The following is a 27,955-nucleotide window of genomic DNA, read 5'->3' as shown; positions in this document are numbered from 1 at the left end:
AGGACTACAGCTCCCAGCGTGCCCCGGGGCGCCCCTTCCTGCCCTCTGACCCCCGCAGGAACCAGGGCCGCCTCCCCGGGGCTGCCCCAGCCCACGTCCAGGGCCAGGCCCCGGAGCCCCGGTGGAGCCGGGAGGAGGAGGGCGGAGAGGGCTTGCCTGCTCCCCAGAGCTGTCCTGACCCATGTCTGCAGCTCGTGTGTGGTGTCCACGTCACACAGCCGATTTGGGGGTGGCAGCTCTCTCCTGTGGCACCCTGGCGATGGGGGCCAGGCAAACCCCATCCCTCCCTTTGGGACTTCATCCCCGAGAAGACTCAGTGCAGACGTACCGTGTGCTGGAGAGCATCCTGCAGGGAGGTGGCAGCCGTTTGCAGAGCAACGCTGAGACCCGCCTGTCAGCAGAGGCACCTGGTGGCTGCAGAGCAGGCCAGGTGAGCTGGTTCTCTTGGAGGCCACCACTGCAGCCTTCCTCTGTCCCTGGTTTTGGTGAGATATGGAGCAGTGCAGAGATGTTTCTCGGGCATCCAGGCCTGAGGAGGGTTTCCCAGTGCCCCCGTGAGAGATCTTGCTCCCAGGAAGCACCTCGCCATAATGCCGAGGCCGTATCCGCCCCCCTGGAGCTGGGTACAGCTGCCCTGGGGGGTCTCACAGGGAGGACAGGGTCATCTGACACATAAATGGTGAGCTGAAGCCTGGTGGCCATGGCTGGCCAGTTCAAAGTCTCCGAGAGCCTCAGCCTTTCTCCCCAGGAGTGTTTAACCCAGGTTTTACTGTTATGTACAGGATCTGGGTGTGTTGGCCCTGGCTTCCTGGGGTTATGTTATTTTTACATTATCTCGTCTTCTGCATGGTCTTTTTTTTTGTGGAGAGTCCTCTTTTTCAGCTTGTTTACCATTTTAAGGTTTAGATAGGGGTCTTTGTTTTGTGTACAATGTTTTGTCTAGGTTTTTTTTGCTGTTTTGATGGATTGTATTGTGTTTTCTATCTTGAAATGATAATTTCTGGTCCAGTATGTCTACTGCAGGTCGGGCAGTGCCAGTTCTGGTGCAGTCCGACTCGTTTCTGACTTCTGGCCCCTAAGTAATGACTGCCAGAGGACTGTGGGTACTTCTAAATTTACGTGGACTTCCAAATTCAGGGTCATTTCTCCTGCCTTGAGCAAGAGCCATGGGAAGACGCCAGCCACATGGAAGGACCAGGCTTCTTGGTTTTTGCTTTTGAGTTAGAAACCTGCAAAGAGGCTGCTGTCGTTTAGTGACATTTCGTAACGCAACTGAGTATTGTGTGACTTGAAACATTGCTGGCAAATCATAGAATCATAGAATGGTTAGAGTTAGAAGGGGCCTTAAAGATCATCTTGTCCAACCTCCCTGCCATGGGCAGGGACACCTCCCACTAGACCAGGCTGCTCAAAGCCCTGTCCAAGCTGGCCTTGAACAATTCCGGGTATGGGGCATTCAGTAGTTTTCTGGGCAGCCTGTGCCAGTGGCACACCACCCTCGGTGTAAAGAATGTCTTCCTCATATCTAGTCTAAATCTACCCTCTTTCAGTTTAAAACCATTCCCCTCGTCCTATTGCTCCACTCCGTGACCAAGAGTCCCTCTCCACCTTTTCTTTAGGCCCCCTTTAGGTAGTACTGGAAGGCTGCTATAGGTCTCCCCGGAGCCTTCTCTTCTCCAGGCTGAACAACCCCAACTCTCTCAGCCTGTCCTCACAGCAGAAGGGCTTGAGCCCTCGGATCATCTTCGTGGTCTCCTCTGGACTCACAGTTCCATGCCCTTTTTTATGTTTGGGGCCCCAGAGCTGGAGGCAGTACTTCAGGTGGGTTCTCACAAGAGCAGAGTAGAGGGGCAGAATCATGTCACTCGACCTGCTGGCCACGCTTCTTTTGATGCAGGTGAGGATATGGTTGGCTTTCTGGGCTGCGAGTGCACATTGCTGGGTCATGTTGAGCTTCTCATCCACCAACACCCCCAAGTCCTTCTCCTCAGGGCTGTTCTCAAACCATTCTCCTCCCAGTCTGTATTTTCACTTGGGATTGCCCCAGCCCATGTGTAGGACCTTGCACTTGGCCCAATTAAACTTCTCCAGCCTGTCTAGGTCCATCTGGACGGCTCCAGCCTCCCCTCCAGCGTGTTGACCACGCCACACAGCTTGGTGTCATCAGCCAACTGTTGCGTGAAAAGGGGCAAAGCGGTTTTGGCAGAAAATAAACTCCCTTGTGTTCTAACACTCCTCACCGAGGCGGGAGGCTAGGTGCAGCTAGGTTTAAATTCTGAGTGATGCCCAATTCAGCACTATCAGTCCAATCGCGTTTAATATGTATTAAACTATTACGATTTGGATACACTAACAGTGGACTGCACCTTCAGTCTAGTCGTGCTCATGAACTAGCACGGCCACTCTCGAGTCTTTGGTCGCGTTCAGTGAGAAACCAAAATGACTAGCTACTTAAAAAAAAGTGCAGTTTATTTAAACAACAGATATACAGGTTCTTAGGATTGCCGGTGATAAATACACTGTCTGCAAAGCACGTGCAAATGAAAGTATTGTTACATACACAAAACGCGCGACAAAGTTATAAACGATACAGCCTGGCTCTAAATGTAGAAAAGAGAGCCTGTAGAGAAATTTCTAAGTTTCCCGAGGAAGCACTTGGTATGATCTAAGTCTTACCCAAAGGCGTCTCTATGGGGGGGCAGAGAGGCTCAGCCCGTCGACTGATCCCAGAAGTCAGTGATGTAATTCTTCGCGATGGTGTCTTCCCTGGGTATCCCCCCTCTCTCAGGCTATTTTTATACTATTTGTTATCTTCAAGGTGGAGTTTGAGTGACTTTAGTCATACATAGTTTTATCATGATTGGTGTAAATTTCTCTCGCTTCACAATTAAAGGTATAGTTTACGAGAAATTCAGGGTGCAGACTCAAGAAGGAGTGGTCGCACCTTGGAGGCGGGTAGCCTTCGGGATGGAGGTGTGTTTTGGTATTATAATGACATTATAATGAGCAAAGTTCGCACAAAGGACAGCATTTCATCAAAATTTGACAAAATGTTGGCTCTGAGCATCGAGCGGGCAGCTAATTGGCAGCTTATCTGTTTCATGGTATCATCCCATTCCCATATCCGCTATACATCATAAGGTAAAGCCGCGGAATAATTGCATCCCATCCCGTACCTCATGTAGCTTATCAGGGAACCACAGATGTTGTGTCCTTCATGCCAGCTGCGGCTATTTTCTACCTCAGAAGCCTCTTGATTTTATACTTTTCCTTATTGTGTGAGCAATGCTGTACTTTTGTATTTTTAGCCAATTTAGTATTTATTCCACACCAACTTGTTGAGGGTGCACTCAATCCCAACATCCATGTCACCAACAAAGATGTTAACTAGAACAGCATTCATCACTGCTCACCACTTGGTCATCAAGCCGTTGACCACAACTCTTTGAGTGAGGCCATCCAGCCAATTCCTTATCCAGCGAGTGGTCCATCTGTCAAAGCCATGCCTCTCCAATTTAGAGACAAGGATGTCGTGTGGGACAGTGTCAAATACCTTGCCCGAGTCCAGTCAGATGACGTCAGCTGCTCTTCCCTCATCCACCAACACTGTAACCCTGCTGTAGAAGGCCACCAAGTTTGTCAGGCACCATATGTCCTTAGTGAAGCCATGTTGGCTGTCACCGATCACCTCACTATTTTCCGTGTGCCTTAGCAGAGTTTCCAGGAAGATCTGCTCCATGATCTTGCCGGGCACCGACGTGAGACTGACCAGCCTGTCTGTGGAGGAAAACCGATTGCCTTTAGGCATAGGAACGAATGTATGGAACGTTCCAGGCATAAGACTCCCCTTTTCATCTGTATGGCCCTAAGAGCTCTATCGGCATTGCCAGTCCCCAGCCCCTGGAGAGTGTGTGAGCTTGTCCATAGGTTTGCTGTCCAGGCATAGCCAGGGATCTCCTTTAGACTAGTGACAAACCCGTCTTGGTGGAAGGCTGGTGTCCTTCCTTTCCTCAGTGAAAATTGGTAACACAGATGCCCGTCCCTGTACCGATGAGAATTCACTGGGACAGATTCCCAGGAGGGTATTTCTGGCAGAGGATGGGCTTTTAGTGCATATCCAACAGTGGGGCTTTTTTTCCTCTGCTGCTGTAGTTTGGAGTGTGGCGATGGGCAAGTTGTGGAGTGAATACGTGTAATCCACCACGGGCTTACGGGCAAGGCTACCATATTAAAACCTGGGCTTCCAAATGACTATTAACAGGAAAAACAGACATCAATAGCAAAATTAATGATCCCTTTTATACGGAGGACAGCACTGAAATCAAAAGGGTTTTTGATTTGTCTTCAGTTGCTAATGAACTTCCAGCCTGACAAATGCCAGCAGGCTGAATGGCTGCCTGGCTGATGTCACTTCTGTAATGGTTGGGTCTGTGTAAAACAGAGCCTTAAAACCAGAACGTTAGATGGCAATAAACTGTGATGGGCCCAGTTATTATCACCGGGAGAAAAAATGTTTTGAAATAGGCCAAACACGGAGATTCTATTACGGCAGTTGAGAAACCGAAAGCAAAGTTTTAGGTGAAAAATTGATGCTTGTAAATATATTACCCCATAAAGTATTACTGTAATATACGTAATACCATTTTTACAAAGTGTGTTTCTTTGTTTTCATGTGTAATCTCAACTGAGTGAAGAAGCGTCTGCTTCACTAGGTTCTGTTAAAGGTGGTGTTGCCTAAAGGTGACGTTAAAGAAGGAATATCTTTCATACTTTAAAGAGCATCACTCTTGTTGTGCAGTGACAAGATGCTCCTCTAGGAAGGTTGTGTTGCACTTTGACCTTTGTAGAATAGGTATAAAATTTGAAACTTGGTGTATTAGTGACACAGATGCTTATCGAAGCTTTCCTAAGGGTGTTTTCACATGAAAATACAAAAATCCCCACATTGGTTTTAGAGCAAAGCATCTAAAAGCTTTTAGAGAAGGCATCAGGTGGTCTGTATAATCAGATTAATGATTGAAAGTATGTTAGATTTTATTGACTCATTCTTTCAAAGCAGTAGAGGTGCTCCTTTGGAGCACAATACTGTGTGATAATAACAGTAAATGAAAGATCCATGAAGTGCCTGGCCTACCGAACTAGCTAATTGAAGAAACGAGGATACACCTGCTGTAGATGAGATCATTGACCCCTCTTTTGGTGGAAGCTGAAAAGGTATTAAAGCCAACTGGTATCGGTCCCTTCACAGAACTGACTCAGCAACGTACTCTGCCGTATGTAAACACTCTTCCACTAATTCTCTGACACGGTGACCAAGCTCGTGGGATACTTCAGGAACCAAATACAAATATGTGCTGTGATAAGTGTCCTCTACTGAAAAAAGCCTTGCTTCACCAAGCTGTTGCCAATCTTCAGTCGATCCATTTAAAAGTGAACTGATTGACGTGTAAGGAGAATTCATTCTTACATCAGCCTGTTATTGGATGGCGGGAGCGGTCTGCACGGTGCACTTAACAAGCAGATTGAAAACGAGCGTATCTCTATTTATACATGCAAGGACAGTCTATTCAGAAGGCAGACGTCCATGCTTCTCTTCTAACAGTCAATGAATATTCACAAAATACTAAAAGAGGACTTATTCCTCTTTTTGCATCGTACACCTGTTGTGCACGTTCAAATTGACCTCTGCAGGCTTGCAGAATTTGTGAATAAATGCATTGGTTGCTGTCCTCATATATGCAGTCTCTTTCTAGGAGAGGTGCTGCCACTTGTAATCTTCTGCAGAACCGCCAAAACCCTCCATTCAGCACAGGCGTAGCAATCTCAGCTTTTTTGTGGAGCTGCTGTTGCTTATCCCGTGTGTTTATCCCATGCTTATCCCGTGTGCTTCAGGCACACGCTGTTTTTGGAAGGCATTTCAAGGCTGTCTTCATAGGTAATTTCGTTTGACACTCTCTGCTCTGCAAAAAGTGAATTCACGTCCCTTTAGTTTATTCAAAATTAATTCAAAGAATTCACGTCCCTTTGGTTAATTCAAACTAGATGACCAGCTTAAGAGGGGAGGTAGCACTTTAGCTGCAACCGATTCTGCCCTACTTGTGAAAGTAAGCTCAAGTCCCAAAATGTCTGTGATCCAAATTCCAGCACGGCCAGTTTTGTTTCCATTGAAACGTAAAGCCCTGAGCAGCTGAGAAGTCTGGCTGTTGATGCTCCAAGAAATAGACGCAGGTGGCGGGCTCTCTTCTGTGTTTGGTCACTCTTGAGCACCAGCAGCACTGGGTGAATTGTTTTTACGTGACAGCCATGAAAGCAACGGCGCAGAGTGTTGGCGCTTTAGCCAAGTGTTTTGGTGCAGGGCAAGCTGGTCTGACTTCAGGATCTGGTTTGTGCAGGTGAGACTTCGCTGTGGTTTGTTTTCTCCAGAGATCTCTTGGTTTGGTAGCCTAACGGAAGCAAACGCAGCTTAAGCTAGATCAGGAGAGAACCTCGTGCGTTAGCAGGCTCTCCTTTAGCGACTTTTGAGACCAATTTGCTGTTGGCATTCAAACTTTTTTACAAAAATGAAGAATATTTTGCTGCTTGTGTTTGATTATCAACCTGAGGATTTCTTGAAAAGTCCTGTTAGTATGTTGAGACGATAACAGCGAGCTGTTACATATAGAATTTTGCATTTGTATCTGTAAAAGGATCCTCTGGAGTGCTATGTAATTACAAATTAATATGCATTCTTACAAACTGGCTGATTTTTCTTCTGTGTTTATGTTGTTACAGAATACACAGATGACAATGCCCTGATTGCTAAGAACTCGTCGGTAACTGTGAGAAGAATCCCTGTTGGAGGAGTTAAAGCTGCCGGCAAAACATCTGCCATGTGAATGTCCATAAAGCATTGAATTCTCTGTTAGGGGTTTCAGTGTGTGAACTTTTTAAATGGATATTAGTTTACGGAGGCATTCCGATTGTATCTCTCTTGTGAAAGCTGCAGTAAGTGTTTGTCGTCGTGGGGTAGATGTTACTGTACCTGTCCCGAAGTAGGCTGACATTTTTAGGCCTGCTGGGAGATGGGGTTCCAACTCCATCAACGGTAACTTTTAAGAGGATTCTACTGGGATTGGTCTTGGGGTTGGCTGTTCTGAGACCCAAGTTGTCGATCCTGTTTCCTCTCCGTGGAGAGATCCCATATTATATGCGTTTGCTTTTATTGCTTTTATAGGAATGACGGATAGCCATTGTAGTGTAAACTCATAATTTGTTTCCATCTCAGAAGAGATGCCTTCAGGCACTCCCTTGTAATTCTGGACACCGCAGCCTTGTGCTTATAAACATGGCCTTGCTTTGGGGGTGAGCTTATGTATTTAAATACATGTGCTTAGTGCTGCCTTGCCACTGCATCCTCCGTTTCTGGCTGGATGGCACCCTCCCCGGGTATCGTCATGCTGCCCCAAAATGAGAGGATAGATGCTGCTGGCATCAAAGGTCAAATAAACACCCATACGTGGGGATAAGGACAGACCAGCACTGCTGTGCTAATGTTGAAAATTAACCAGGCAGATGAGCTTTCTGTTCCTTCAGCTGGAAACATGGCAGAAACCACTGGTAGAGGGGCTGATGTTTGGGGATGATGAAGGTGTGCTGTAATGGTGGAGAGGCCTTCAAACATGCGTTACTTGCCTTGTAGTATATTCTTCGGGGTAAATGGATGAAGAAACCATTGTGTGGCAATCTAAAGTATTTCCTTGTGCTTCCTCACCTTCAGAGTACGTGGCTGTAATTGCGAGCCTGGTGGTGGTCTGGCAGTGGCAGGAAGCAGGAGCCTTTCTGATTGTACATCAATTCCACAGCATCTTTGTCAGGTGACTGATTTTTTTCACTTAAGTAAACTTGCGCTTTGAAGAGTCCAGACTACCCGGGTTCTTTCTTAGAAAGCAAAGTGCTCTGTCCGGTACCTCTTTGCAATACCAGGGATATACAGATTGGCTAAGGTTACCTTCATGTTTTGATGGTTGATTATTCAGGACCACAAAACTGTAGTGCAGACTTCATATTTTTGATGCTGAGGTAGCAGAGACAAAATATCTGAGGACTTCCTCTTGCACTGCTGTACTCTGTATCTGTAAGACTTGGAGTAAATTGTGACCAAGTAGAAACGTGACTTTGGAGGGTTTTATTAGTTGCACTGAGCGTACCAAGAGGGAACAGTTTATGTATGCAAATGAATTTCCGTATTCACTAGATAATTTAGAACATAATGTTTTGATGTTCAGGTTTTGTAATCTGTTTTCACTGCTTTATGTTTGGTACGAGTGCTTTATTTTAAGTTCTCATCACCTTTATTTCTTCTTCTAGAAGCAGAACTGAGCCAGTGAGTGGAACATCAAAAGCGGTATGTAAAAACACAATCTCACCCTTTTTTCAACACACTTAATTCTAAACAAGAAATTCTAAGCAAATTCTAAACAAATAGCCTTGTGTTAATTTTGCAAATATTAACTTCATATATTTTCCAGTAAAACACAGTATGTATTGCAAATACAGTGTATTTAATTCAGCATAGTAAAGACCGAGTAATGCCGTCGCTTGTGCAGTTCGAATGTGAATATTGGTATTTGTGCCTCGTAACGCATTGTATTTCATATGGAACATGCTGGGCTATTTCCCATATGACTTTGTGTTGAACAGGTGATACATGATGGTTTTTAGATCATGCCGGTTCAAGGTTTGCACACTGATGCGCTACATCTGTCTGTCTATAACTAGCCAATATGTATGTTTGTATGGGGGAGTGGGGTTTTTGTTTCTTGCAACAAAAATTGTTTAGAGCGTATTTTTTTTCCATTTTCACATTGTATCACTTAGCTTTTGTTTTTAAGTACTTTTTTGCCGAATGCTTTTTGAAAATGTTTTCAAAAGCCACTGAGAAACCATTATTGCTAAACTTGGTACTGTTTCTTACCTTTGACTCGGGGGCTCAACAAATACCGAACCCAACATATCCCATACATTTTGAGGACAGTTCTGATTCCTTTTCATGTCCTTAAATACTTGAGCATTTGTTCCTAAAAACTGTACAATTGAAGTGATGCTGTTTGGGCCCCTCTGAGTACCTTAGTGTCTTTAACAGGTTGACGTGAATTTACATATCCTTGCTACAGAAAGTGGTATTCTGAAGTTCTGCCTTTGATCTTTCCACTTTATCTGATGAATCAGTTTAGTTTAACAGTTTGTCTGCAAATAAAATGTCTAAACCCCAGTGTACAAATTCTGGCACAAGGTTATAGCCTGGTGCATTTGTGGGTAAAGTTCACTGTGTACTTCAACGAAACCTCCAAGGGTCCCACCGTCTTCAGAGCCAACGCAGAGGGCATCGCCTGTCCCAGCAGGGTTGTCTGCTCTGTAGGAGCTGCCTTGGATCAAATGCCACCAGAAGTACAAGTTCCAGCCCTGCCCGTAGACTGCAGTGACCCTCTTGGTGTCACTGGGACCTGTTGATTGCTTTTCAGAATTGTAGCTGCGTTTCCTCTGGGGTTTTGCCTTTGGGCTCCTGTTCTGGCTGCTCATCTACTAACCCGTAAGAGATGTTGTATGGTGAGACGGTAAGGAATGGAGGATGATGAGGGGTCGGTGGCTCAAAGGCCCAGAAGGTGCTGCCTGGAGCCTGGGCTAGCACTTGTACATGAGGACGGGCTGGGTTTTTCCTTGGCATGTCAGTACATCCAGACTTCTTCGGAAGGACGTGCTGCACTTGCCCCAGCGTCCCAAAGACAGTCTGCAGTGCTCTGGGCAGACCCACTTGTTAAGTGATGGCATGGTTAGGAAGAACCACTTAAGACAGGAAGGAAGTCTAATGTGTTGGGATTATTAACTTTGAGGGTATGTATGTATTGAGCTGCCCCTCCTTAAGGGGGCTTGTCCCCGTCCCCACCGCGCTCCTGTTGCCATGGCCCGTGTTCCAGCTGCAACTGCCGGTGCCTGGTGACAGGCACAGCACAGCACTGCTCCCCTGCTCCCCACGCAGCCCTTTTCCCCTGCTCCTGACATCTCGAACAACAAACCCAGCCCTTCCCTTCTCCCAGCACCTGTGTCTGTGTGCTGACATCTAGGAGGCATCATGAAAGCCCTAAAGGAGAGGACACTTGTGCTGCCAGAGGTAGGGCCCCACTCCAGGGAGGTGGGCACCCCCCCTGCCCGGGCAGGCTGGAGCAGGCACCGCGGGGATGGAGTGGGGTGGGCACCCTGCTCTGGGGAGCTCGGGGGGCCGGGAGCTCGGCTCACCCTTTCCCCCCACCCCTGCAAGGCCAGGGGCTGGGAGAAGCCGTTCTGGGCTGCTCATGCCCTGCTGGGATCGGGCCTCCCTGCACCGGGGGACACATCCCTCGGGGAGCCCAGGGTCCCCTGGGCTGGTGCCGGAGGGATGCTCGCCGGGAGCAGGCAGGTGCTGCCCGCAGCCTGAGCTCGTGCCTCCGCTGCCCCTTTCCAGGCTGGAGCCCTGGGAGATGATTCCTGCCCGCGGAGCAGCACTGAGCCCAAAGGCTGCCTGCAAAGAGGAAGGAGCTTCTGGGTGCCCAGGCGGGCACGGGGCCGGGGTCTGCGCGTGGGGGCTGGGGTCTGTGCCCGGGGTCCCCCTGCAGGGCAGGGAGGAGGGCCGCTCACCCCTGCCCGCTGTGGTGCATTTGTGGGTAAAATCCCCATCACTTTTCTTAACTTCTGCCTGCTGTACATTTTTGGATCTGTGTGTTTTCAGGGTTGGATGCTGCTTTCATTTCCCAAAGGTTAAGCCTTTCTTTAGTATACCACCACTTTGAATTTACATTTGGAAAAGGGACAGCATTTTTCTTCAGGTTTGAAAACGCTGTCATTCTGCTGCTAAAATCTAGATCAGTAACCCAGGGAAATACTTGACTGGTAGTGGTCTAGGTCTGGATTCGGCACTTGGCTTGAATACTGTGTGAAACTGCGTTTCGAAATAGCCCTTGTAGTATAAAACTTACTGTGTGGTGGGTTTAATTTTTCATCTTTATTTTAAGTAGAACTACTTTTTCTTCACTAGAATGGTGTGAGGCATTACACTAACCCTGGATCACTAGATCTGATCACTTGGGTTGGAGTTAGTTTAACTGACCCAGTGACCCTAGCAGTTAATGTACTGCATTTATGTAAGCCACATTTATAGTATTTGATCTAATTCAGATGGGTTTTTATTTCTTGAAAAGAATTATTTTTCTTGTTGTTTGCTAGCATGTGTATAAACACAGATTACATGTTCATAAATAAAGTTACCATTCTTTTAGCCTCGTGTGTTCCCTGCCATGTCTGCATTATATTTCTAAGTAGCATCTTACCACCAGCTAACAGAGGTGTCTCAAAAAAGCTGCCAAAAAGCAAAAGGAGGGAGGGCAGAAGCCTTGCATCGCTCTTCACGTGTCCTCTCTCTCACTGTAAATCAGCGCAGCCTCAGGTGCTTCTAGTGTTGGAGGCACAATTAGCTTTATTCTCAAATCTACCTCAGGACTTTGTCAAAAGTGTGGGGATTTTGTTTTGTTTTGTTTGAAATACACATGTTTCTGGATATATTTCAAAGCAGAACCTGGATCTTAGTGTGGTAGGAACAAATCACCGGAAAGCTTGCCGATTGTTGTTGTAGAGTAAAGCAGCAAACTTAAAATTAGTTAAGATTGTTTTAAACAGGATGCACAAAAGCTTATTCTTTGGCTATTTCTTCATCGCCTTGCTCTTATGTTAGCTGTCATTGCCCGCTTGCAAATGTGTGCTGCCTCCTGCTGTTACTACAGCCAAAGCGAGGAAGGGGATCCTTTTAGTGTGGCTGTGCCAGTGACTGCAAGGATCTCTGTCGTGGTGAACACCTTCATCTCAGTAATTTGAGCAGCTTATTCTTTTTCTAGGCAAAGTGGTGGGTTATTTTTATTGGCTGATGGTTTGGATTGCTGTTTTTGTTTGGGCTTGGTGGGGTATGGCGAACGTGGCATTTTTAACCTTCTTGAGCGGAGGGGCAGAGTTCCTGTTCCAGGGCCGATGTGCCGGTGCTTTATTCTGACAGGCAGCTGTACTCTGTTCCTAGAAGCGTAACCATGTGCTTTTATCGATGATGTGAAATTAACCATTAGTTTACAAACTACACTGAAGGTAAGTTTCCCGCAGTGATGCTTCCTTCTCAAATAAATATTTTTTTAAAAACCTTTTTGGCTGAAAATTGACAGCTGCCTTACCCCTTCGACTTTTAAGCAGTTGTGAGCATTCGACAAGGGTCCCTCTCTGAGATATTCGGGAGCAAGCAGTTGATCTCAAGCGGGTTTGATTAATTTAGTTTCTTCTCATTAACCACACAGGCACTCCTAATCTCTCATAGTTTTGGAGTTTGTTTTGAACAAAGACAAATTACACTGGGTTTGAAACGCCTCTTTCAGTGTCGCTCAGAGGATATAGTGCTGCTCTCAGACTAGAGTAGAGGTTGACTATCGCTGTGTTTTGGTTGTGGAACTTGAATACGTGTCTCATTTTTTGTGAACAGATTGATGACTCTCCTGCACCTCTTTCTCTGGCCCAGCTTGTGAAGGTAAATATATATATATAAAATCTTGTCAAATACTTACCCAACCCCCCAAAAAAGTGTTTGCTTTGTATTTTTAAATCTTATGCTGTGGTCTATAGCTGGATAGCTGTTGCAATGTGAACAAAACTTTAATTTAATTTTTAATAATTTGAAGTATTTATTTTAACTTTAAAATGCGTGTGTATTTCGATACTGTTCTGTAAAGGGTAGTTCCCAGTTTGGGCAGAGAGAGGGGGAGTACCTTATCAGCCTCAACGTAACGTTGCAGGATTACTCATCAGACACAAAAAAGACACAAAAAGAAGCCCTTCAGACACTGTTTACCATTTTTCACGTCTCGTTAATTTTGCGTTGGAAACTAAAACATTTTTTACAGAAGAATGTAATTGGCTGCAAGTTATGGACATTTCAGGGGGCTTTGCTACAGCCAAAATAGAAGCATTTCTGTAACACGGACACTTGCATGGCTATTTCTGAATTGCCAGTCGTTACAGTTACAGATCCATTCTTTGAGACCTGCACAACTTCATAAATTCTCATATATTTACAGTGAGCAGCACAAACTAATTTGTTTGCACGCAGACTGTGTAAATTCTGAAAACGTTTATCGGAATATACCGATGTGTATGTGTGGCGCATTAGCAGATGTGACCTCTGAAACTGTTGTGATACCGTGTTTTGCTATGGAACTGCTTGCATTTTTTGCTCAACAATGCGTAACTTTATCTGGGAAAGCACTAGTGATTGCACCTTGTGAAAAGGCATAGTGCTAGCCAGTGAAAACACTAGTCTTTAAAGGTACAAAGATTAGAGAAGGCAGGGCCTAACGCAGCGGAGCTAGTTCTTTCTTCTGAAAATAAAGGCGGGAGTTCATTTCCAAGAAAGAGAAATCTTTTCCCACTGGGAAATTCTTCCCTCTCTCACTGGAGTGTGAGACACATTTCCTAATGTGTACATTTAGGGGGTGGAATAAAGAAAAAAAGAAAGGGTTTGGAAGGTAGCCACCAAGAGACATTGGTCTCCATCAGTGCTGTCCCTAAACATGTCCTGTCTCTGAGGTTCTGTAACCTCACGTGAAGTTTTACTCTAAAATGTGAAAAACTGTCCCAAGTGGGGTACACGTTTAAGCTTTTGAGACAATTTAAGTATTTCAGAAGAATACGGCAGCTCAAAGCTGTTACCTTGTCTAACCTCTTCAGTGCAGACTGGCTTAGCATGGAGGCAATGTGTTATCAGTCTTCTGGTTTGTTATTACGATGTATTAAATGCTGTATTTCAATTTTGGTCTATTCCTAGTAATGTTTTGTGGGTTTTGGATGTGCTTTGTAAACTCTTTGGGTTCCAACAAATGAGTCAAGCACCTGTAAAGTTTTCTGTAAATGTTAATGGAAATGATTCTAGAGATGTCCATCTGGATTATGTTACTGTTGAGAAAAAACTGTGTCTAAGAAACAACCATTTAATAAAATGTAGAAACTAGTTTGTTGCTTTTGTGAATGAATGCATATAAAACCAAACCCATGAGTGGCTGATCTGAAGGATGCGTACCTGAAGGTCCAAATCATTGAGAGTCACTCCCTTAGACCCTGCTTGTGACTGCACTTGTGTGTAATAAAAACGTTTTAAGAAATGATGCTTAAATATATCCAGCGGGCTTCCATAATTTGAAGATCTAGCGCTGCGCAAGATCATTACAATTTGTATGTTAAAAGGGCACAGTCAGCTGCAAAAAACCTGCAGGTTTTGCTTACTGTAGTTAAATCACTTAATATGAAGAAGTTAGTAGGGGGAGAACACGCGGTTTGGACTGCCGAGAGCACACGATGGTCAAACTTCTACTGCAAAGAGTCTTTTGTCTTGCTGAGGGATTATAAAAAGCTTGATTCCTTTTAACGCTTCTGTGTCTGGAGCTGAATTTCAGCAAGCAGAAACAGCTTCCCCGACTCTTGAGTTGAGTGTCCTTTTGACTCTGCAAAGCGTAAATAACAATAGTTGCATATGTCTTTCTCCATTAAATGTACAGTGGATATCTCCTCCTTCCAATAGTCTGGAGCTTAAAAATCAGTTGAAGAGTACTGGATAGCGTAGTTTTTTCTACACATGGCTTCAGTGCGCTTGGAAGAAAACCGGAGTGGTTACTCGAGCCTTTATGTGGGGTGCAAACAGAGCCCAAGGTTTTGAGTGCCCAAGAACGCTCTTTTCCAGGAGGTTAACGGGCACATAAGCGTCATGTGGTGGCGTAAGGACTCCCCAGAACATCTTCAGGACAACAGTATTTTCTATAAGCAGCTGTTCTCATGCAGCCCCAGCTAGCGTTGTGCTGCTCTTTACAGGATGGGGTGAGTGGTGTCGTCTCCGGCTGTGTGGGCGCAAATGTGTTTCTAACGCGTGTGTCAAATGCTTACCTGTTAAACAGACCGACAATCTGGCTGAAGCCAATGCTTCCGAAGAAGATAAAATAAAAGCTATGATGATACAGTCTTGCCGTGAATATGATCCAATCAAGTAAGTGTCGATAATGTCAAATCTGTTCTTTGAAGATTCTAGACAAATTGTAGAGATGTTTGTTTTAATGAGAGAGACACATGCATACCTTTTTCTTCTTTTCTCAAAAACCTTTTAGTTACATGAAGAAACCCTGGGATACACCTCCACCATCATATATATGCTTTCGTTGCGGAAAACCTGGCCACTACATAAAGAACTGCCCAACGAATGGGGTAAGACTGCGGGGGACTTCTGGTGTGACTTCGCTTTTCATTTTTCACGTGGCAGTTACGTAACAAATACATGAACACTCATATTAGGAATTGTTTCTCTTGGGGTGAAATACAGAGGTTATAGGGCAATGTTGCAAAACCCTTCAAAATTCAAGGGAAACCTGGAATTTAAAATGTAAAATTTTGCTTATTAAATATGTCCATAGATCTTCTTCTGTGAACTGTCATGCGTATTTTTATATATTTCAATACTATTGAAAATCTTTCTGGCTTTAACGCTTTTTAATGACAGTTCACGGTTTTTAGAATTCCGTATAAAACGAAGGTGTTTCTCTTGACCCCACCTATTGAATATTTGCATGTTTTAATTACACAAGTCTCTGGTTGAGTATTCATGCCATGTAACGTTAGTTGCCGAATGCATATGCAACCTTCATACATATCGATGGTGAACGTTTCTCCAGTGGCTGGTTCAGAGCCCTGAATTGGGCTCTCCCTCTGAATTGCGCTGTGGAGGAGGAGCGGGTTTGTGCCTCTTCTCCGGGTGGATGGTGAGCTAAGCGATGTGTAACCGTTACGGAAGCTGAAGTTTAGCAAAAGAATGTCCATTGAGTTCAAAATGCTGCTCAAGTCTTTGAAACATCCTGGCTATATTCCTGTAGGAAAATGAGTACTTTAGTCGAGTAACCCTTAGGCTAGGTAAAAGGAGAGGGTTAAGGGCTTTTGCTACTTAAATTAATCATCGAAGTGTTGTTTTAAGTGTGGGTCTTAAGATGAGCTCTGTTTGCATTCCTTTTCTTAACAGGACAAAAATTTTAAGCCTGTTCCCAGAATTAAGAAGAGCACGGGAATTCCAAGGAGTTTCATGACGGAGGTGAAAGATCCCAATACAATGGGTGCTATGCGGACAAAGAGCGGAACATATGCAATACCAATTATTAATGCGTAAGTATGGAACTTATTGGACTGACCAAAAGGTGAAGGAGAGAAACCACGCGTAAATGTCTGAGTGGCAATGCAGCCAAGTTGGCCGGCATCTGTAACCATGGGGGAGGAAGCATTGTCATTGTATGTTAACCTCAAAATCTGTGATACTGTCTCGTTTTAAACTTAACCTTTTTCTTTTGCCTTCCCCACCCCACCCTCCAGGGAAGCTTATGCTAGAGAAAAGAAGGAGAAGCCTCCCTTCTTACCAGCACAGCTGTCCTCCTCCTCCTCAGAAGACCCTATTCCTCATGAGTTGTTATGTCTCATTTGTAAAGAGATAATGACTGATGCAGCCGTTATTCCCTGCTGTGGAAACAGTTATTGTGACGAATGTACGTGTTACTCCCGTGTTTGTTCATTCCAAACACCACATCTAGTTTTCTGAAAACAGAAACAGGAGATGACAAAATTTCTTTGTTACCAGTTCTATTCCATACTTAAGTGTCTGCTAAATAGGAAAGGACTCTTCTCATATAGAGGGAAAAAAAAAAGGCAGAAAGCTTTTTTCCTTTTTTCCGTATCTAGTTAAATCTTTACATGCGGAAGGACAAGCATGAGAAGAGTGCATAGCTGCGTGGGTGATTACAGTATTAGATATTGAATGCATTTAGGTTTTTTCACAGCCCCTTCTCTCACACAAAATCGTATAGCCAGCTCTGGTTGGCTCAGTATAGCCAACCTTACTGTGGTCTGCCACAAACCGATAGTTAGGCATTTAATCCACATTCTTCTCCACGGGAGAGCTGGTTAAAACCTTCAGAACTCAAGGCTACTGATGTTCTTTTGAGCTGTGTTTTATTTATTAACCTGGAGGGTGGTGACTTCTCACTGTACTAGAAAGTGGCAAAAAGAATAGTCGAAACATCCAGACGCAGCTGTCTTCAAATGTTACGTTAGTGAAATATCAAAACTGCACAGTTATTTGCTGCATCCTAGAAATGTGTTACACTATTGAACATCTATGGCTTAATGCTCTCAATTCAAGACCATATTCACCCATTAATCATATATGTCTTTTTACGATTGTTTGGAGCCCCCAAAATTTCCTTACGTTGGCTAAACCTACTTTGATGATTCTAATTACACACAGGCATTAGAACAGCATTGCTGGAATCTGAGGAACACACATGCCCAACGTGTCATCAGACAGACGTTTCCCCTGATGCTTTAATTGCCAACAAGTTCCTACGCAAGGTAGCAGGATGACTTTTATGTAAACTGTAAGAAAAGTCTATTTGTAAAAAGCCAAAAGGGAAGAAAATATTAATTTACATCTCCTCAAAAACCGCTAAATTAAATAGGCTACATTTACTTTTCAAACCCATTATCTGTTATTACAGAAGCTCACAACCATTTAGAGACAATGGGGCAAATTCAGGTTGCGCTTTTGTTTAATATGATTGCCTTACTTTCAAATTCGGCGTTAACGCTGAAGTATTTTAAATACAGGTACTCTGAGTGACCAGTTGTTACTATCAGTGTTTAAGGCGATGTGTTCATGTATTTGTATGTTGATTCATTTTAGGATTGATAGCATTTACAGGACTACACAAGCAATTTTATTCTGTGGAGGCTTTTGTTCCTGTATCTACTGAAGTTTCATATTACCTTGTGGTAAATGTTTTTCTGTGTCTAGGCTGTGAACAACTTCAGCAATGGAACGGGCTACACAAAAGGGCTCCACCAGACGATTCAGCAGCAGCAGCCGCCACCACCACCACCACTCATGAGTGTTGCACCTCCTGGACCTTTTCAGTAAGTAAATCTGTAGATCAACATGAACATAAAAGACACCCAGATGCCCAAGTTAGATTCTTCTCCTTGAGCTTGTCCGCCAGCGATTTATGTCCCGTTAGTGACAGTTCCAGATAACTGCGGAAGTTCTGTTTTGTGAAAGTCCTCACTTTGAACGAGGACCCTTTGATAAGTTGGAAGTGTGCCTCCTGCAAGAATGTTCTCACAAGTATTGCTTGTTTGGTTCCCTTATCAGTCGTTCTGTACAGGCTTGCCCTGAGAGAGGAGCGCTTTTTCCCCAGGAGCCCTTTGATTTGAAGTGGCTAGCAATTCCTAAAGAAACCTTTTGGTTATGGCAAACATTCTTGAGTGCATTAATTTCTCTTTAGTACTGAGGAAATAATATTTTCATGAAAAGCATAAAAGCCAATTATGGGTAAAATAGGCCAGGTGTTTTCACATTACTTCTTTCTACGTTATTTCTATCATCAATCTTATGATAAGTCAGAGTCATCCTCAGTAACACCCAGCGTAGTCAGCAACGCATACCGATTGGATAATAAACACTGAAACACTGTAAATGTGAAGTATTTACAAACATGACCGTCTAAGTGTGCAACCCATGAAGTCATAGGAAAATAGGTGAAAAACCTGTACTATTGTTCAGGGCTTATATCCTTTGACTTTGTGCCTTGGATGCAAACAGCCACTCTGTCCAGAAGAGTGTCAGGCTCAGCTGTAGCGTTGAATACAAAGGACGGCAATCCAAAAGAACCTCTAAGGCAGCCCCTGAAGTAGCATAGAATTGCGGTGTTTCCATCTTCCACAACTGAGGCTCATTCTGTGGGTTAAATGTACTCTAATTGTTTCATGTGCAGCTTCCTTAATAAAATATGTTTCCAGTGAGCTTTCTCTTTAACTGCCAGTAATCCACGTGGACTTCTCGACAGCACTGCATTTGGAATCGGCCAACTTCACTTTTGTAAATCTGGTGAAGATTATTTTGTAAATTTTTTTGTCCATTTACAGTAGTCAGCCTTTTGTCACCTTGGACTTTACATTTCAAGTAGCCCTTCAAAAGACTGCTTAAACAATAAAAATTTGGGTTTTTTTGTAGCAATGCCGACAGCGTTATACCTCCTGCGGCTCTGGTGACTGCTGCTGAACCTTCTGCATCTTCCTCACGGTCAGTCAGCAGCTTGTTGAAAGAGAAGGTAAGTTGTATTTCAACATACGCAGTGATTCTTGCATTTTAGTAGAGCTTATTTTCCAACCATTTGCATTTACTCACAAGGCCTGTCAGGTTCCTGTACAAAGACAACCAGCATTACCAAGTCTTCAGGGCCCCCAAGGACAATCAGTGCCCACAACTGGTACGTGACTATAACTTCAGAATTTCTTTAAAAAAATTACCTTCAGATACACTGAATGGGATTTTTCTCTTTTTCCTCTCCCAACTCCAGAAGGTCATCCAACGAGAGCCAGTACACCTCGCTCAGCAGGTGGCGGACCAGGCTGGGAACTGTAAGTGTTCGACAGCAATTCAACATATTACTGCTTGTAACGAGGCCATAACACCTAACTTATACAACAGCTGATTTACAATGAAAAAAATATGCACAGATAGCTGTGGAGAATACAAGTGGTAATTAATTTTTAATTATTTGCTTATTTTATTTAATTATTTTAATGCATTACTTAACATAAAACCCTGGTACATGATTGAAAAGAGGACTCTGAAAACCAAATGTGTTTTGAGGAAACTGCAGTTACATATAAAAATGAAATAGAATCAAAGGATTGGATGGAAAGCCACGCTTTTGACGAACCCTGTTCGACCCTTTCGGCTGAACAGAGCTGAAAAAATTGATTTCCCAATAGAAACCAGACTCCAACATTCTTTTTTTTTTTTTCTGACAACTTAGTTGATACTGATTGAGCGCACGATTGGAAAAGTCAGTGCTGTTATTTTCTGACAATTTTGAATTTCTTCAATGCAGCCATGTCCAATAGCCAAGCTGCTTTCTCTCAGAGGGAGAGAGAGGAGCCTGTCTCATCTATTGTCGCAGTGTCAAGCTAGTCCTTCCTTTTGGTACAAATTTGTTCTAAACAGATTGTAAGGGTGCATTGTCTTTATAAAATCTTAAGATAAATAATTAACAGACAGCAGGATACATCCCGCAGATTGTCTAAAATCTTAAATTCAGTAAGAAAGAAAATAACAATTCAGGGGCAAGAACAGGCCAAATACATCATTAACAACATGGGAAGCATGAAGTGCATAAAGGAGTGGCAGAAGAGCGGTCGGCACATGGGAGATGGGAGTCTCTTTTAAGCACGGGCAGCCTCCATGCACAGTCGCAAAGCTGAGTATCAGGAGAGAAGCCTGAGGGAACTGCCGAGGGTGAGGATGTGGAGGGCGAGTATGAAGATCAAGAAATGAGTGTAGTCTCAAGTGAACAGAAAGCAGGGAGAAAAATGCGTAAGTTGAGAACAAGAAGTGCTCGCCACCATGCTCCCGCTTCGTTCTCTTTGCTCTTTAAAATCAGGGCAGAGTGTTACAAATGGTGACACATGTCCTAGGGTTTCTTTAGAAGTTCAAATCGAGGATGCCGACACCGTGAATGCACCCAAAGGAGGACTCAAGACCCAACACTACCAGCATCAACACCAATCTTTGTGCCTGTGCCTCCACCACGCCATGCACTTCCCCCTTCCACCGGGGATACCACCACCACAGTTTCTTCCTCAGTTTCCACCTGGTCAGCCTCCATCTGCTGGGTACGCTGTCCCCCCGCCCCAGGATATCCCCCAGCTCCTTCAAACATGTCTTCAGCTTGGGTACGAGCCGCTCATTCAAATCCCATCCCAATTACACATGCACCTCCTTTATCTGAGGAGGAGTTTTACCAAGAATGACCGACACTTAAAGAGGACTACATAGTTGGATCAATGAAGTTGCATTGTTTTTCGTTTTTGTATTTCGATAGCACATTGGGCTGCAGTTACAAGAAAGTGCATCTGGCATGCGCAAAAATGACATAGCATTTTTCCCAATAGACTTTTTCCTTGGAGATGGTAAACATGCAAAACTAAACCAAGACAAATGCAATTCTAAAACTTTCCCTAAACCCTGTAGGAATTCTAAACTGGTTTTGCTTGTGGCAGCAGTCCGAACAGCTCTATTAGTAATGCTGCCAGTATCTTTCCTAGAGTAATGGCCATGGGTCATAGTACTAAAGGCTGAGTTCAGAACCCGTCACTATCCTTGGTTAGAGCTGTTATGTGCAAAATTTTGCTAGGACACCTGGCTAGAAGTGCCCTGTATGTAGGATTGCCGTACAATCCGTATTTTGCCATATTTTGCATCCTGTACAAATTGCCAAATAAGTAGTGAAGTTAAATCGACTAAGCAGGCATTTTAAAATTGAGCTTTACTTGTCTTCAGGCTGAATCGTGTCTTCTGGATGTTTGATAGTGCACTGTAGCCATTAAGACTTGCTCTTTTTGCGTCTTGCTGCACCAAAAAGGATTTGCACTGCATGTCGTTGCTGAGTAGTGAAACACGTGTGCGTTCACATGCCAGCAGAAGCCAGTGTACGCCACCTTCAATCAATCAATAGCTGTGGTCGTTCATGTGGCAGAAATGAGTGGATATAGACTTACCCTTCCTCTATGCTTTTACACTATCATAGCAGCAGGTGTTCTGTCTTAAGCAGAAACTTTTACATGTTACCACATTCTTCAATTTGCAGTAGCGTTATGTCAGCAGCTGAAAGCAGCTTTGACATAAGCATATGGAGAGGGGAAAAAAAACCCCAAACAACTAATTTTGGGAGGAAAAAAAATAAATGGGAGAGTGACTGTTTTGAATTAACTTCATGTATGTTTTTTGTGTTGTTTTTTTTTTCTAAGGTCCAAGTCTCCCTATAGTGCTTCAGTTTACTCTAGAAGTTCATATGCCCACTCCAAGTCGAGATCAGGTTCTTCTCACTCTGGCTCCTACTCCCGATCATTTAGTCGTTCCCGTTCTCGTTCCTTCTCGCGATCACCACCCTATTCAAGGAAAGACAAAGGGAAGAGTTGTAACTATCGCTCTAGGTCAAGATCACATGGTTATCACCGTTCAAGGTCACGGTCACCCCCATACAGAAGATACCATTCACCGTCAAGGTCTCCAGCGTTTAGAGGGCAGTCTCCCACTAAACGGACTATACCTCAAGGGGATGGAGAAAGGCAGTACTTTAACAGATACAGAGAAGTTCCCCCGTATGATATGAAAGCTTACCATGGCAGATCTGTTGACCTCAGAGATCCATTTGAAAAGGAGAGATACAGAGAATGGGAAAGGAACTACAGAGAATGGTACGAAAAGTTATACAAGGGCTTTGCTGTTGGTGCTCAACCTTGACCACCAGTAAACAGAGAGAACATTTCTCCAGATAGGTTTGGTCCACCTGGGACCGGATGAGAGAATTTGCCATATGCTCGGGGACGCAGGGAAGACTATCCTGGTGGGCAAAGCCGCAGAAGTCGTAATAGAGATGGACACGACCCTGGAAGAGAGCCTTCTGGAAGAGAGCACCACGGCATCAAAGATCCACCAAAATCAAATGAGAAGGACATGGAATATCCACTGGAAGATGGCAAAGGAAATGAATGTAAAAAACACTGGAAGAGAAGAAAAGGGGATGAGAATAAAGGATTTCCCAATGCTGAGTTTTCAGAAGGTGTGAGAAAACCAAGAGAGCCAGTAACAGCAGAAGATGTTAAAACAGACTCTCTGTTCACGCTCCCAAGCAGACATGACGCCACCCCTGTGCGAGATGAGCCTATGGAAGCAGATTCTATTGTTTTCCAGTTGGTGTCTGACAAGGAGAAGAAAGAGAAGGACAAGACAAAGATGAAAGTAGAAGTGGCCGTTCCTCCCAAGAAAGACAATAAAGCTAAAGGTTCCCAAGGGAAGGTGGACACCAATTGTGAAGAATCTCCTAGTATTTCACAGAAACCTCCTCTGAAAAAAGTGAAGGAGGAGTTGCCAAAGACAATGAGAAGGCTCTTGTTACCCCATGGAAAGTTCACCCAGAAGTGACAAAAGATCACCCAGAAACCAGGCCAGCCAAGGAGGAAAAGGCCAAGAAAGACCATCCAAAAGCAACCAAGTCAGACAAGCCCTCAACAAAGAGCATAAGTCAAAAAACCTGCTGAAAAAAGCAAACCTTCTGATGCAAAACCTGAAAAAAGAAAAAGAAGAGTAGATAAAATGTTTGATAAGGAACATTATCATGTTTTGTCATTAACACCATGGAGCAGTAGAATAATGACATAACAGCCCCTGCTGAAGACGTCGTTATTACGATCCAGGTCCCTCAGTCCAAGCGGGATAAAGATGACTTGGAGTCTGAAAAGGAAGACATTAAATCTGCCCAGGTGCCTGCAAACGTAGAAAAACCTGCTAGCGTTATAAAAAAAATGTGAGTGCCAAGCCACACCAAACCCTGTAGAACACAATGAAAAAGAGACAGAGTCTTTGGAGGAAACATGGAAAACGACAAAAGAGGAGAGTTGTGAAGCTCCCAGCACGATGCAACAAGTTCAAAAATGTTGATGTCGAATGAAAAAGGGAAAACCAAAGACCGACGTCATTCTTTGTCAGACAAGGACACTTCTGAGAATAGAAAGAGCAGTGTTCAGCGAGAAAAAGACCACTTGGAATGCGCAAACGAACAAGGAAATGGAAAAAATACTTCTCAATCTTCCAAAGACTGCACATCTTCAGAGAAACGTGATACTGGCCATGGATCCACTGCTGAAGACTCTACTCCTAATCCAGACAAAAGATCTGACCACGATGGCAACCGCCATCATTCTAATGCCAAGCAATGAGATGAAATGAATGAATTAGCAAGGAGAAAAGACTCCCCTTCTCAAAACAGAGAGTCTACATCAGTACAGAAACATAAGCCTAGAGACGAGCGAGCAGAGCCATCCGGAAAGGGCGCTGGAGATGCCAAAAGGAGCAGCTACAGTCCCCTGCGTGAGCGGAAGCAGTCTGATCGTAAAGCCGCTCACACTTCCAAGCGTCCACTGGAGGAACACAAATGTCTAGATAAAAATTCAGAGAAAGAGAAGCATGTACCAGAAGCAAAGAGCAATAAAGAGAAAGAGCCAGGTGGTAATAAACCACCTTTGAGACAAGAATCACCAGATGTAAAAAATGAGAAAGAGAACATGACTGGACCAACTGATAAAAGTGTTGTCAAGCCTAAGCCTCAGGTAAGCAGCTCCTCACAGCTCTCTTCTGATCTAACTCAAGAGACTCATGAGGCTGTGTTTGCACCAGACTGCAGTGAAAGTGACAGGGAAAGTAACTGTGGTTTTGGCTCAAAACTTCAAAGCAGGACAGTAACGTATCTGCAAAGGATGAGGAAGCTGCAGGAAAAAATCCTAAAGGACCGAAAGACAAGGCTGTTGCTAAGGCGAAAGAGGACACAGCAGCACCTCCTGCAGTTGACCAGCCTGATGCAAGCCAAAGTCAAAGTCAAAGCAGTCCCAGCGTTAGCCACAGCCACAGTCAAAGCCCTTCTGAGAGTCGGACTCGAAGCCACAGCGGCAGTGCCAGCTCAGGAGAGAGTCAAGACAGCAAGAAAAAGACAAGGAAAAAAGAGAAGAAAAAGCACAAGAAGCATAAGAAACACAAACAGCGTAAGAAACACATTGGAAACGAAACAGAATTCGCAAAGAGCCAAAAACAAAACACAAGAAGAAAAAAATCGAAGAACAGCAAAGAGAAGGATGACCAAAAAGTGAAATCTGTCACTCCATGGAATGACAGATAATGAAAAAATGACTGGATTCTTAAGTCATCTGTATCAAATTTTGTTAAAATGTAAACGAATTCAGGCATTGCAAGTGATGGCGTGAAGGAGACTGTGCTGCCCTTAAAATATTGCAGCTGGATTTTTACATTGAAGCTTTATAGAAGTGAATATTTTGTACAGAATTGTGAGTTGTGACAATGCAACGTGAAAAGTTTTGCTGGGGCATCTTAGTTTTAACGACCGTTCATTAGTTTGGGTGGAGTTTCAGGTACTGTGAACATTTTCATGGTTGAGTATTTTTTTTAATTGCCTGTCAGAAGAAGCTGTTATAGCTCATTATAAAATACCAGCAGAATGATTTGCAGAATACACAGAGCCCTCTTACATCACTTTTTGATTACAATAAAATGTTTTCGGTAAACTGTCCAACGTGATGAGATTTCCAGTGACAGCGGGACATCAGTTTTTCACGTGCCAAGTGGACTTGATTTTATACTGTAAAAGGTAGCATATGGCCCCAAACATACAGCCAGTATTAACAGCTGGGACTGACTATTTTAAAATAACATCATGTATGAAGCTGTCACTTTTCAACATTGTTCCAGTTTGTTTAGAAAGCTGTTGTCCTTTGCCAGCAAACATTTACACACATGCTTTAAGATGCCCTGTAATCTGTATTTCCTCTCATCACTCTGCTGATCCCCAAGATGCTTGTGTTTTTGAAATAGAACCTTTAGTAGTGGCATTTTCACATGGTGGTGCCGTGATACAGAACTAACCCTTCCATTAACAGTGGGGTTCAGTGGATGAGTTTGGCAGAAGAAGAAAGCCCACTAGAAAGTCAGGCTTCTGCTTTAAACTGCTTTGAACAGTGACAATCTAGAAAGCGTAAATTTAATTAGCTCAATAATTTTAAGACAGAAGTAATTTAAAAAAAAAAGTAAAAGGTGGCAGTGGTGGGTGTTGCTCCACTGCCAGGAAGCCAGCATGGTACGAAATACTTCTCGTTGTGCATTAAGGGCATAACATCACGGTAACGGTTGAGTTCAGTAGGGAAAGCCCTCGACTGTTTGGCTGCTGGGATTTGCCCCAAAGGAGTTCTGTGTGAAAGTACTATAAATTAAAGCAGCATTTTAGGGCTTCCCATTTGCGGAGACTATTTTGTTCAAAAAGTGTCATAGTTTATAGGTACTGTTACTGGGGTATTTAGGAATATACAGGAATAGTAAATAGTACTAGTGATAATTCATCTTGCTTTTCAGTGGGGGTGACTATCACAGTTTAAATATTGGGTTGGAGATTGGGCATCCTCTACTTCTGGTGGTTAAAACAAGAACAAACCAGAACTGGTCCTGGATTTCACTTCCTGTAGTTTGTGCTTTCTCATGTCAAGGCGTTCTTGGTGGATTTCAGGTGTTTTCTGCACAAGGCAAAGCAGGCTTTCCAGTTAAGCGACTCAAATTTTTACTTCCCTGAATCAAAAAGCACCGGTCCATCCTAGGTGTTCAATGTGCTCACCCGACATTTCCCATGTGTGCTCCAGGTAACTCGTATCACCAAAGCCAACTCCAGATGTGTGGGAATTTAAGGCGGCCTCCGACTCTCCCTTTGCATGGTCTGTGCTCGTGATGATGAGGGCACTGAAAACCGAAGACTTCTTTGTCACCGGTCTCTGTGAACATACTTTGGCCCAATGAGAGACAGAAAACTTAGGACTCGGTGAAACGGGATTAGAGTTGGAATGTGTGAAGTATGCCTTATTATCAAGGTTCAGAATAATTAGCAATTGCATGGAAGTAGAATTTTGGATGTTTCTTTATGGAATAGCTCCATAAAGCCAGGCAGAATCCTGTCTTTTTATACGACGTTGTGCCGAAAGAGCTGTAGTCAAAGTCTGCCAAGCTCAGTTAAACTCTCCTCTCTTTTCAGAGCCCTGTAGCAGCATTACTGGTGATTTTCAGTCTCCTGCAAATTTAGTTTACTCTGCATATGGATTTTCTTATGATTACTTTTTTCCAGGTTTTTTGAGCTGAAGAACACCTGGAATGCAGTTATGCTGAGGCCTGAGTAGGTAATTTTTACTACATGCACATTTAGAAGTCTCCTGACCAAATTTCTGAAGTTTTCAGGCAGTGCGGACAGTAGTGTGAAGAGAGGTATCCGAACAGGGCGCTCTGGGTGAGGGTAAATGCTGGAACACGTCTGACTTCAGGTGGTGAAATACAGTTCAGGCGGTGAAACCGCAGTGAAGGAAAGCACGCTTACAGAGCAAAATCAGTTTGGACTGTTGTTCAGACATAAGAAACAGATGTTGACTCAGTGACTAAATTTAGTGTGTTCCTTCTGGAACTATACTGCTTGGTCATCTTCTAGAGGTTAAGTGTGGTCTGTTCCATGGAAGTGATCACAGATCCCACGGTCTGTCTTCAGAGAACCCTTGGACCAAGATACCTCATCTCCCCTCTTCAGGTGGGGCGGAATGGGTCTGAACAGTTTGGACACACTGACATGCAGCAACTCTTAAGCTGGAAAAGCTCAGGCAAGGACGTAGGTGGTTGGAAAATCTGAGTGGAAATGACCAAACAGAAAGCTACCCCAAAGTGGGTGACAGACTCGTAGGTTATCATCCGCAGCTCTGAAAAAAAGAACTGTGTGAGGAAGACAAATGCATAAGGCATGCACGATAATGTTGTGCATGGGTAGAGATAAAATCAAGAAACCTAGGACACAAAATGAGTTTTAGTTAGAGCCCCTAATAATTGTTTTGCATTTTAAAAGTAAAGGCCAGGAAGGAAAAGCTGATATCCATGGCTTAATGAGAGAGAAGAAATAACGCTTGAAACAGTAGTGGCAAATACATTTTTCCTTAGTCTTCACCAGAAAAGGTGGATTGTAACCAGCTTTGGGGAAATGTAGTTCAGTAAAGTACCAGGATCATGGGCTAGAGAAAAGAGTATGTTAAACAATGTTTGTGATAAAACAACTGCTTGACTAGTAAGGGTATGAGCCAAAGGGCCTTTTTTAAACTGAGGGATGGCGTTACACCTCCAACGACTGAAGAGCAAAGGGGGACCTACCTTCAAAGGGGAAAAGAATTGGAGTGTGTTTACATATTTGTTTAATAT

At 43.8% G+C, this 27,955-nt stretch overlaps 1 pseudogene; it reads left to right on the top strand.

Annotated features, from left to right (window-relative positions):
* Nucleotides 1–259: 259 nt before the first annotated feature.
* On the top strand, nucleotides 260–25,188 carry LOC141751778 (E3 ubiquitin-protein ligase RBBP6-like; annotated as a pseudogene).
* The last annotated feature ends 2,767 nt before the right edge of the window (nucleotides 25,189–27,955 follow it).

Source organism: Larus michahellis, chromosome 15 (assembly GCF_964199755.1).
Source record: "Larus michahellis chromosome 15, bLarMic1.1, whole genome shotgun sequence".
In the NCBI taxonomy this organism is placed as follows: domain Eukaryota; kingdom Metazoa; phylum Chordata; class Aves; order Charadriiformes; family Laridae; genus Larus; species Larus michahellis.
Note: the sequence above shows the minus strand (reverse complement) of the source record. Positions and strands in the feature narration are given on the sequence as shown.